The sequence below is a fragment of the Schistocerca cancellata genome, chromosome 6, assembly GCF_023864275.1.
Source record: "Schistocerca cancellata isolate TAMUIC-IGC-003103 chromosome 6, iqSchCanc2.1, whole genome shotgun sequence".
Taxonomy (NCBI): Eukaryota; Metazoa; Arthropoda; class Insecta; order Orthoptera; family Acrididae; genus Schistocerca; species Schistocerca cancellata.
This window is the reverse complement of record NC_064631.1, coordinates 611,237,529-611,249,394: the sequence shown is the minus strand read 5'-3', so window position 1 is coordinate 611,249,394 and position 11,866 is coordinate 611,237,529. Positions and strand designations below refer to the sequence as shown.

The window sequence follows — 11,866 nt, the reverse complement described above, 5'->3', positions numbered from 1 at the left end:
TATTAAGAACAACAAAGTACAGTTAGGCACTGGTAAAATATCAATTTGCCCGAGAGACTAGCAACTGACTCTTAACGTAGACCAAGCCAAAGTTGCTCACTTGATGACACGTAGAAACGTTTGAGGCCTAGCGCCGTATACCGATCCTGCCTTGGAGGCGGTCAAGTGGGAGATGTGTCTCAGAGCTGGATACTGACAGATGGTGACGCCAGACTGGACGCGCACGTAGTTTATGTATCAGCCGACAGAGGACAGTATTGGATAGGGGACTGTGATTTAGTTTCGATTGTGCCCACTAGGATGCATATTCTCACAGGATGGCAACATAGTGAAAGAACTGGAAGCGAGGTGTAGCAAAGCTAATGCAGTGAGCGCTCAGCTACGATCTACTCTCTTCTGCAAGAAGGATGTCAGAACCAAGACTAAGTTATCTGTGCACCGTTCAAACTTTCGACCAACTTTGTTGTATGGGAGCGAAAGCTGGGTGGATTCAGGTTACCTTATCAACAAGGTTGAGGTTACGGATGTGAAAGTAGCTAGGATGATTGCAGGTACTAGTAGATGGGAACAATGGCAGGAGGGTGTCCACAATGAGGAAATCAAAGAAAAACTGGGAATGAACTCTATAGATGTAGCAGTCAGGGCGAACAGGCTTAGATGGTGGGGTCATGTTACACGCATGGGAGAAGCAAGGTTACCCAAGAGACTCATGGATTCAGCAGTAGAGGGTAGGAGGAGTCGGGGCAGACCGAGGAGAAGGTACCTGGATTCGGTTAAGAATGATTTTGAAGTAATAGGTTTAACATCAGAAGAGGCACCAATGTTAGCACTGAATAGGGCATCATGGAGGAACTGTATAAGGGGGGCTATGTTCCAGACTGAACGCTGAAAGGCATAATCAGTCTTAAATGATGATGATGATGATGATGATGATGTGCCCACTAGACTGCACTAAAGTAATAGAATGTTTTTCATAAACTGTTCTAGTATTTTCAAATGGTTCAAATGGCTCTGAGCACTATGCGACTTAACTTCTAAGGTCATCAGTCGACTAGAACTTAGAACTAATTAAACCTAACTGACCTAAGGACATCACACACATCCATGCCCGAGGCAGGATTCGAACCTGCGACCGTTGCGGTCGCTCGGCTCCAGGCTGTAGCGCCCATAACCGCACGGCCACTCCCGCCGGCTCTAGTATTTTCATAAAGTGTTTTTACGTCTTTTTGGGTATGTAAAATGTTATAAATCTGTTTCAGCAGTATGAATGATGCGTGAGTGTGGTTTAAGGTTAATATGTAGATAATTGGTTAACGAGTTATGTAGTGGGACTTAGTGTGGGAACATTTCGAATAAGTATGGATGTGGACAAAGGGGATTTTTGTAGAATAGATTTGTAAAGTCAGTTTATGGTAAAGGGAAAGTTAATTCAGGTATAAATAGCAATAGTAAATAACTTTATGCATAAACAAAACTTCAGCATATTAGATAATTACGTCGGTAAAAAGTGAAGTCGTTAGGTTTACTATTTCGCGATTGCTTGTTGATGAAAAGCGCGGACTGACGCGGCAGAATGTTCTTTTGCTATTGGCTGTTGAGTAAACTGAACAATGCTTAAGCAATGTTCTTCGCGCGCCTTTCTCTGCTGGTAGAGAAGTATTCTAGAGAGGAGTCGGAGCCTAGCCATGAAACAGTTCGGACGTATGTAGTAGTAGTAGTTCCGATGGAAATGATAAGTTGCCGGATCTAGCAGTGTTTCATACGTCAAAAGTGTTTCAAGTGAAGGCATAATTATTCCGATGGGTGTGTAGAAATTACGGAATTTTTAAGTGAATTTTGTGACGAGAAACGACATAAATTCCGCGTGGCGTATTGAGCAGGTCGGTGGTTAAAAACTGTGACTGCATTAGGTACCGACAGGCTTAATATGTGTCGAGAATTCTCAATCAAAAACAATCCGTATTTTCGTAGCTACACTCCTGGAAATTGAAATAAGAACACCGTGAATTCATTGTCCCAGGAAGGGGAAACTTTATTGACACATTCCTGGGGTCAGATACATCACATGATCACACTGACAGAACCACAGGCACATAGACACAGGCAACAGAGCATGCACAATGTCGGCACTAGTACAGTGTATATCCACCTTTCGCAGCAATGCAGGCTGCTATTCTCCCATGGAGACGATCGTAGAAATGCTGGATGTAGTCCTGTGGAACGGCTTGCCATGCCATTTCCACCTGGCGCCTCAGTTGGACCAGCGTTCGTGCTGGACGTGCAGACCGCGTGAGACGACGCTTCATCCAGTCCCAAACATGCTCAATGGGGGACAGATCCGGAGATCTTGCTGGCCAGGGTAGTTGACTTACACCTTCTAGAGCACGTTGGGTGGCACGGGATACATGCGGACGTGCATTGTCCTGTTGGAACAGCAAGTTCCCTTGCCGGTCTAGGAATGGTAGAACGATGGAGCTCCGTATGCCACGGCAAACTGGCTGACACTGACGGCGGCGGTGCACAAATGCTGCGCAGCTAGCGCCATTCGACGGCCAACACCGCGGTACCTGGTGTGTCCGCTGTGCCGTGCGTGTGATCATTGCTTGTACAGCCCTCTCGCAGTGTCCGGAGCAAGTATGGTGGGTCTGACACACCGGTGTCAATGTGTTCTTTTTTCCATTTCCAGGAGTGTATTACGTTTTCGGGAAATGCAACACCATAAACTTGCTAACGTGAGTGAAAGGGATTGTGAGTGACTGTGTTAAGACTAGCACGGGCTTAGCAGTGATACTTGTTCACCTAAGTTTCAGAATATATTATCAAGGACAAAATTTCCAACGTTTCATTTCGTGTGGAAACTTTCTCCCGAAACGTAGATTAGTGACTTTAATTGCAGCCTGGTTCACGTCGAAGTACAGTAGGTTTCGCTCGGATTCCCTACGCACGTTGTATCCCTTGTCTTCAGGACTAGTGAATCACTACTACAGCCGGTCAAATCACACAGGTATCTGGCAATAAAGAGGTGCAGAGACTCAAACAGGAACGGTTAAACGGACTCTGCTCCAAGGAAAGCAAGTAACAGGCTAGGAGACTTTTGCAGGATGCGGAGAAACTGCATCTTGTAATGTGTACGCCCACGTTTGGACACTGCTCAAATCCGTGGGACGCCTGTCAAGCTGGAGAAACTGGAAGGCTCGCAGATTGTATAGAGAAGGGCAGTGAGAATGGGCACAGATTTGTTTTACTAAAGGAAGACCTAGACTAGCAGACAGCGGAAGAAGCCGTACAGTTCGACGGAATCTGCTTAAGAAGCTCAGGGGACCGCGTGTCATGGCAGAAATTACGAATAATCTTCATCCCACTACGTCTATAATCTGTGCTGATCGCGCAGATAAAATCAGCCAAACAACAGCGCAACACGTTGTTAAACATAAATAAGCTGTTTGTTACAATAACAATGTGTCAGAATTTCACTGAAGAGTCAAAGAAACTGGCACACCTGCCTAATATCGTGTAGGGCCCCCGCGAGCACATTGAAGTGCCACAACACGACCTGGCATGGATTCGATTTTTGACTGAAGTAGTGCTGGAGGGAATTGGCACCATGAACGCTACAGGGCTGTCCATAAATCCGTAAGAGAACGAGGGGGGTTGGGTTGGATTGTTTGGGGGAAGAGACCAAACAGCGAGGTCATCGGTCTCATCGGATAAGGGAAGGATGGGGAAGGAAGTCGGCCGTGCCCTTTCAAAGGAACCATCCCAGCATTTGCCTGAAGCGATTTAGGGAAATCACGGAAAACCTAAATCAGGATGGCCGGACGCGGGATTGAACCGTCGTCCTCCCGAATGCGAGTCCAGTCTGCTAACCACTGCGCCACCTCGCTCGGTGAGAACGAGGGGGTGGAGATCTCTTCTAAACAGCACGTTACAAAAAATCCCAGATATGCCCAACAATGTTCATGGCTGGCGAGCCTGGTGGCCAGTAGAAGTGCTCAAACTCACGAGAGTGTTCCTGGAGCCACTCGGTTGCAATTCTGGACATGTGTGGTGTCGCGTTATCCTGCTGGAATGGCTCTAGTCCGTCGGAATGCACAACGGACGTAAATGGATGTAGCCGATCAGACAGGATGCTTATATACGTGTCACCTGTCAAGAGTCGTATCCCTAGACGTATCAGGGGTCCCATATCACTCCACTTGCACACGCCCCACACCATTACAGAGTCTCCACGAGCTTGAACAGTCCCCTGCTGACATGCAGAGTCCATGGATTCATGAGGTTGTCTCCATACCCGAACACATCCATCCGCTCGATTCAATTTGAAAATACCAGGCAACATGTTTCCAGTCATCAACAGTCCAATGTCGGTGTTGACAGGTCCAGGCGAGGCGTAAAGATTTGTCTCGCGCAGTCATCAAGGGTACACGAGTTGGCCTTCGGCTCCGAAAGCCCATATCGATGATGTTCCGTTGAATGGTTCGCACGATGACACTTGTTGATGCTTCAACACTGAAATCTGCAGCAGTTTGCGGAGGGGTTGCGCTTCCGTCACGTTGAACGATTTTCTTCAGTCGTCGTTGATCCCGTTCTTGCAGGATCTGTTTCCGGCCGCAGCGATTGCTCAGATTTGATGTTTTACCCGATTCCTGTTATTCGCTTTACCCTCGTCAAATGGTCGTACGGGAAATTCTCCACCTCGTCCCTACCTCGGAAGTGCTGTGTCCCATCGCTCGTGCGAGAACTATAACACGGCGTTCAAACTCACTTATATCTTGATAACCTGCCATTGTAGCAGCAGTAACCGATCTGACAACTGCACCAGACAGTTGTTGTCTTATATAGACATTGCCGGCCCCAGCTCCGTATTCTACTTGTTTACAAATCTCTGTATTTGAATGCGCATGCCTATACCAGTTTCTTTGCCGTTTCAGTGTACATTTCCGTGATGCACAGACTTTTTTTTAAGCTTTAAGTTTTAGTTACTGGTATGTAACACAGAGATCCAAACTGGAAAAAGCGGCATAGTACTAATGTGTATGTAAAACACAGTTAAGTCACCAAAATTTGCAGTTCTTGGGTATTCGTGATTATACCTTTGCGACTTTCCTCAATCAAAGTTTTCGTTTCTACGTGATCAATAGAGGTGCACACGGACATTGCTTCAGTAAAACGTATGGAGAAGCTTATGTTGCCATATTATGTAGGGCTATACCAATTCCAAAGACAGTAGATCGTAACGGGTGTGAATATTACCGATCTATCAGTTCGATAAGGCATGGTTCCAAATACTGACATAATTTCTTTACAGGAAAATGGAAAAAATGGGTGATGGCCACCTCAGGGAAGGTAAGTTTGGGTTCCGGAGATTTGTAGGAAAACGCGAAGCAATAGTGACACTACAATTTGTCCTAGAAGATAGGTTAAGAGAAAACATACCCATGTGTACAGCGTTGATAGAATTTGACATAGCTTTTGACAGTCTTAACTGGAATACATTCTTCGAAATTATGAAGATAGCAGGGCTAAAATATAGGGTGTGAAATGTTATTTACAACGTATAGAGAAACCAGACGGTTACAACAGCAAGAGGACATAAAAGGGAAGGAGTGGTTGAGAAGAGGGTGACACAGATGTGCAGGCTATGACCGATGTTATTCAGTCTGTCATTGAGCAAGCAGTAAAGGAAACCAAATAAAAATTTTGCGGACGATATAAATGTTCACAGAGAAGAAATAAAAACGTTGATGTTTGCCAATGATAATGTAATTCTGTCGTGACAACAAAGGACTTGGAAGAGCAACTGAACGAAATGGGAAGTGTTTGGAAAGGAGGATACAAGACGATCATCTACAAAAGCAAAATAAGGATAATGAAATGTAGTCGAATTAAATTGGGCAATGATGAGGGGATTAGGAAATGGGAGACGAAAAGTAGTGGATGAGAATCATTATCTGAAAAATACAAATAACAGATGACGGCCGAAGCTGAGACGATATAAAATGCAGAATACCAATGGCAAGTGAAGCTTTCCTGAAGAAGAGAAATTTGTTAATATCCATGAGCCGGCCGGTGTGGCCGAGCGGTTCTAGACGATTCATTCTGAAGCCGCGCGACCGCTACGGTCGCAGGTTCGAATCCTGCCTCGGGCATGGATGTGTGTGGTGTCCTTAGGTTAGTTAGGTTTAAGTAGTTCTGAGTCTAGGGGACTGATGACCTCAGATGTTAAGTCACATAGTGCTTAGAGCCATTTGAACCATTTTTTGTTGTTGTTGACATATTTTTATGTTCCATTTGACGGCCATATGTTAATTAAGTCACTAATTGGGAAATTAAAATATTTTGATGGTCATAAAATATTTTATTTAAGATGGCTGCCGTTAGTAATGACAAATGTGAAATATATTGTTCGTAGGCGAAACTACGAGGACCGATGTTTGTTCTTAGCGCCGGTGTAGTTCAAATGGTTCAAATGGCTCTGAGCACTATGGGACTCAACTTCTGAGGTCATTAGTCCCCTAGAACTTAGAACTAGCTAAACCTAACTAACCTAAGGACATCACACACATCCATGCCCGGGGCAGGATTCGGTCGCGCGGTTCCAGGCTGTAGCGCCTAGAACCGCTCGGTCACCCCGGCCGGCGCCGGTGTAATTTCGAACCGTTTTGGTAGATGACAGAGCTGTAGTACAGCGTCAAAATGGCGTCTACCATACGACTCACGTTACAAGCAGCGTGCTGGTATTGAAATATTGTGTGCAGAAAAAGAAACCTTAGTGAACGTCCATAAACACTTGTGTGCAGTGTATGGCGATGCTGCGGTTGATAGGAGTTCAGTTGGGCGAAAGGTTAAGAAAGTTACAGCCTCAGGAAATGCAGAAACAGAGCTCCATGATGAGCCACGCTTGGGACGTCCTGTCACAACCACTGCTCCAGACATGCTGGATCGTGCTGATGCCATTATTCGTGCCGACCGGCGCATCACAACTCGACAATTGGCTCTGCAGTTGTTTGTCAGCATTGGAAGTGCGTCTGCAATGATAGAGGCTCTCGGATATTCAAAGGAGTGTTCACTATGGGTTCCAAGAATGCTCACAGCGGATCGCAATATTCAAAGAAAGACCATTTCATCTGAACTGTTGGAGCGTTTTGAGACCGATGGAGAGGCCTTTCTGTCACGGATCGTGTCAGTCATGCAGTGAAAACATGGCTACGCCTACAGGACAAAAGCTTTTACCAGTAGGGAATACATCCTCTTCCACAACGTTGGCGTATAGCTATAGAACGTGATGGAGACTACGTAGAAAAATAGGACATGGACGAGACATGTTGATGTATATTGTCACCAAATTCTGACTCTTAACAATAAATATGTTCTGAGAAAAAAAGGGGGCATTACCTATTGGACGACCCTCGTATATACAGGATGATAGGATGATTCAAAAGTAACTGTACACAGTTCTTAGGTGGAATGTATGCATCAGAATAAAACTAAAACGTCTAATACGTTTTGTATGAAATGCTTCATTTCAGAGTTATGCAGCAAAGTAGGGATCACAAGTGCAACACAAATAACACGAAATTAATTCTTCTCCGAAATCAACGACACCAAGCGACCCTAAATTCAACTCAACTACGTATTGTACATTTACCCCAGGACATGTTCAAAATGACGTCCATGTAGACGAAGACAGTGACATGCTTGATGTATTATCGCTCTCGGAATCTCGCAGGTTCCGTTCTCCTCATTCTGCGCAGTTGCACAGCTATTTGAAATTCGCTGCTGTATTGTGCTAAATTCGCAATTGCAACACCATTTACGAGCTCCATGAGACGGCCCCAGAGGTAGAAACAAAATGGTTCAAATGGCTCTGAGCACTATGGGACTTAACATATGAGGTCATCAGTCCCCTAGAACTTAGAACTACTTAAACCTAACTAACCTAAGGACATCACACACATCCATGCCCGAGGCAGGATTCGAACCTGCGACCGTAGCAGTCGCGCGGTTCCGGACTGAAGCGCCTAGAACCGCTCGGCCACCGCGGCCGGCCCAGAGGTAGACGTCCAGGGGTTAAGACCTGGAGATCTGATCGACGTGTCTGCTTAGCGGCATAAGAAACCTCGAGATACTCTTTTGCCTCCCGACTGAAACGTGCAGCTGTACCGTCGAGAAAGCAATATCAGTCGATATGAAGGCGAAAACGACATGCCAAAAGCCCATGACGTAATAAAAAAACTAAAAACTAAACTCCTCCCTCATAGGCCATGAAGTCCCAACGGTACCGACTGCCCACAGGCGTCACTGGATGAGGATATGGAGGGGCATGTGGTCAGCACACCGCTCTCCCGGCCGTAGGTCAGTTTCCGAGACCGGAGCCGCTACTTCTCAGTCAAGTAGCTCCTCAGTTTGCCTCACAAGGGCTGAGTGCGCCCCGCTTTCCAACAGCGCTCGGCAGACCGGATGGTCACCCATCCAAGTGCTAGCCCAGCCCGACAGCGCTTAACTTCGGTGATCTGACGGGAACCGGTGTTACCACTGTGGCAAGACCGTTGGCGACCGATGATGTAATGCCTGCCAAAAATGACATTATGCATCATAGCTCGGAAATAAATAAGTTTCAGACAAAACTTTATTTTACATTTTACTCTTATTTTAACCCATACATTACACCCACGATGTGTGTACAGATTCTTTTGAATCACCATGTATAGACCCAGCACATCTGAGGTCAGGCAATCTGCGCCTGAGAGTAGAGGGAGCGACTCCTGTGTCTCTTGTCGTGAGCAATGTGCCGCAGTCCGATAACAAACATTCTGAGATGTTCGCATATATTGCGTACAGTTCATTTTCTTCAGTCGTGTGTTTAATTCGTGACTCCCGTGACCGTAATTACTAATTAATTCCGAGAGGAAAGTTATTAGAGCAACACAGTCATTACTGACTCTTATGAACGCTGACTGGTCAGCAGGGCAGTGTTGACAGACTAACTGATTATTTTTGTGCACTATCGTAATTGTTTCGAGTTCCTTAAATGCGTATGACGACAGTGATATGGTGAAGTTATACGTTAAAATTTTACCACATGTGAATCGTTTTGAACTACTGGACTGTGTTGCGTGATGACTGCACTAGAACAATTTGACAACCTATGAACTAGTGTGAATGCTGAAGATTAGATGAGTAGATCACATAACTAATGAGGAGGTATTGAACAGAATAGGGGAGAAGAGAAATTTCTGGCACAACTTGTTTAGAAGAAGGGATCGGTTGGTAGGACATGTTCTGAGGCATCAAGGGATCACCAATCTAGTACTGGAGGGCAGCGTGGAGGGTAAAAATCGTAGTGGAAGACCGAGAGATGAATACACTAAACAGATTCAGAAGGATGTACAGGGTGTTTCAAAAATGACCGGTATATTTGAAACGGCAATAAAAACTAAACGAGCAGCGATAGAAATACACTGTTTGTTGCAATATGCTTGGGACAACAGTACATTTTCAGGCGGACAAACTTTCGAAATTACAGTAGTTACAATTTTCAACAACAGATGGCGCTGCAAGTGATGTGAAAGATATAGAAGACAACGCAGTCTGTGGGTGCGCCATTCTGTACGTCGTCTTTCTGCTGTAAGCGTGTGCTGTTCACAAAGTGCAAGTGTGCTGTAGACAACATGGTTTATTCCTTAGAACAGAGGATTTTTCTGGTGTTGGAATTCCACCGCCTAGAACACAGTGTTGTTGCAACAAGACGAAGTTTTCAACGGAGGTTTAATGTAACCAAAGGACCGAAAAGCGATACAATAAAGGATCTGTTTGAAAAATTTCAACGGACTGGGAACGTGATGGATGAACGTGCTGGAAAGGTAGGGCGACCGCGTACAGCAACCACAGAGGGCAACGCGCAGCTAGTGCAGCAGGTGATCCAACAACGGCCTCGGGTTTCCGTTCGCCGTGTTGCAGCTGCGGTCCAAATGACGCCAACGTCCACGTATCGTCTCATGCGCCAGAGTTTACACCTCTATCCATACAAAATTCAAACGCGGCAACCCCTCAGCGCCGCTACCATTGCTGCACGAGAGACATTCGCTAACGATATAGTGCACAGGATTGATGACGGCGATATGCATGTGGACAGCATTTGGTTTACTGACGAAGCTTATTTTTACCTGGACGGCTTCGTCAATAAACAGAACTGGCGCATATGGGGAACCGAAAAGCCCCATGTTCAGTCCCAACGTCCCTGCATCCTCAAAAAGTACTGGTCTGGGCCGCCATTTCTTCCAAAGGAATCATTGGCCCATTTTTCAGATCCGAAACGATTACTGCATCACGCTATCTGGACATTCTTCGTGAATTTGTGGCGGTACAAACTGCCTTAGACGACACTGCGAACACCTCGTGGTTTATGCAAGATGGTGCCCGGCCACATCGCACGGCCGACGTCTTTAATTTCCTGAATGAATATTTCGATGATCGTGTGATTGCTTTGGGCTATCCGAAACATACAGGAAGCGGCGTGGATTGGCCTCCCTATTCGCCAGACATGAACCCCTGTGACTTCTTTCTCTGGGGACACTTGAAAGACCAGGTGTACCGCCAGAATCCAGAAACAATTGAACAGCTGAAGCAGTACATCTCATCTGCATGTGAAGCCATTCCGCCAGACACGTTGTCAAAGGTTTCGGGTAATTTCATTCAGAGACTACGCCATATTATTGCTACGCATGGTGGATATGTGGAAAATATCGTACTATAGAGTTTCCCAGACCGCAGCGCCATCTGTTGTTGAAAATTGTAACTACTGTAATTTCGAAAGTTTGTCTGCCTGAAAATGTACTGTTGTCCCAAGCATATTGCAACAAACGGTGTATTTCTATCGCCGCTCGTTTAGTTTTTATTGCCGTTTCAAATATACCGGTCATTTTTGAAACACCCTGTATGTTGCTAGGTTGCAGTAGGTACTGGGAGATGAAGAAGCTTGCACAGGACAGAGTAGCATGGAGAGCTGCAACAAACCAGTCTCTGGACTGAAGACCAAAACAACAACATGAAGTAGTGTATTAGATAACATTCTGCTGACCTTTAATTCGAACTATGTGTGAGATCCGAATCTGCCCATATCAGTGTGTAAATCAAGTGTTTTAAATCTACCGCTGGTGCCGATCACAAAACTGCTACAGACTATTAGTAGAAGTAAATATTATAAATTATAGAGTGAAGGAATCAGCCGTCGTTTTTAGATTTTATTGTACAAATCCGGATTTCGGCTACTAGCTAGCCATTCTCAATGCGCTATTTTTTTCATATTCTCAATGCATGTACGTCCCTATTGTTCGGGCGTCAGTCACAGTTCTTTCTAGTATTCAAAGAGAATGGCTAGATAGTAGCCAAAATCCGGATTTGCATAATAACTAAGAAGGACGACTGCCTGCTGCACTTGTAACGTCCCCTTTGAAAAATTAAAAATGACTGTGCTGGAAAACCTCTTACGTTATTTGATTTTCAAACAGCTGAGCAAAACTGAACGTATTCAGACATTTCTCTCTTTACTTATTCTGATCATCACTAAACTGACACACAATATTTTTGGCGCAAACGCAATCTGCCTTTTAATAATCCCTACAAAAGAATGGCCCTGACTAACAATAATCTATACCTTTCATGAATCACTTATCTCACAAAAATCTTCGTTACTCGAACTACTGCAATACAGCGGGCGCCAATACTGCCAGCTAAATAAAAGATTCTAACTACTGAAGACACTAACTACTGATAGGCATCGTTAGCAAATGAAAGATTTTGATAGAGAACAAACAATGTATTTACCTTAATAATGTTCAAAAGTCGTCATAGATATCTATCTATT

At 45.0% G+C, this 11,866-nt stretch overlaps 1 pseudogene; it reads right to left on the bottom strand.

Annotated features, from left to right (window-relative positions):
* Positions 1-8,436: 8,436 nt before the first annotated feature.
* On the bottom strand, positions 8,437-8,554 carry LOC126089550 (5S ribosomal RNA; annotated as a pseudogene).
* Positions 8,555-11,866: the final 3,312 nt, after the last annotated feature.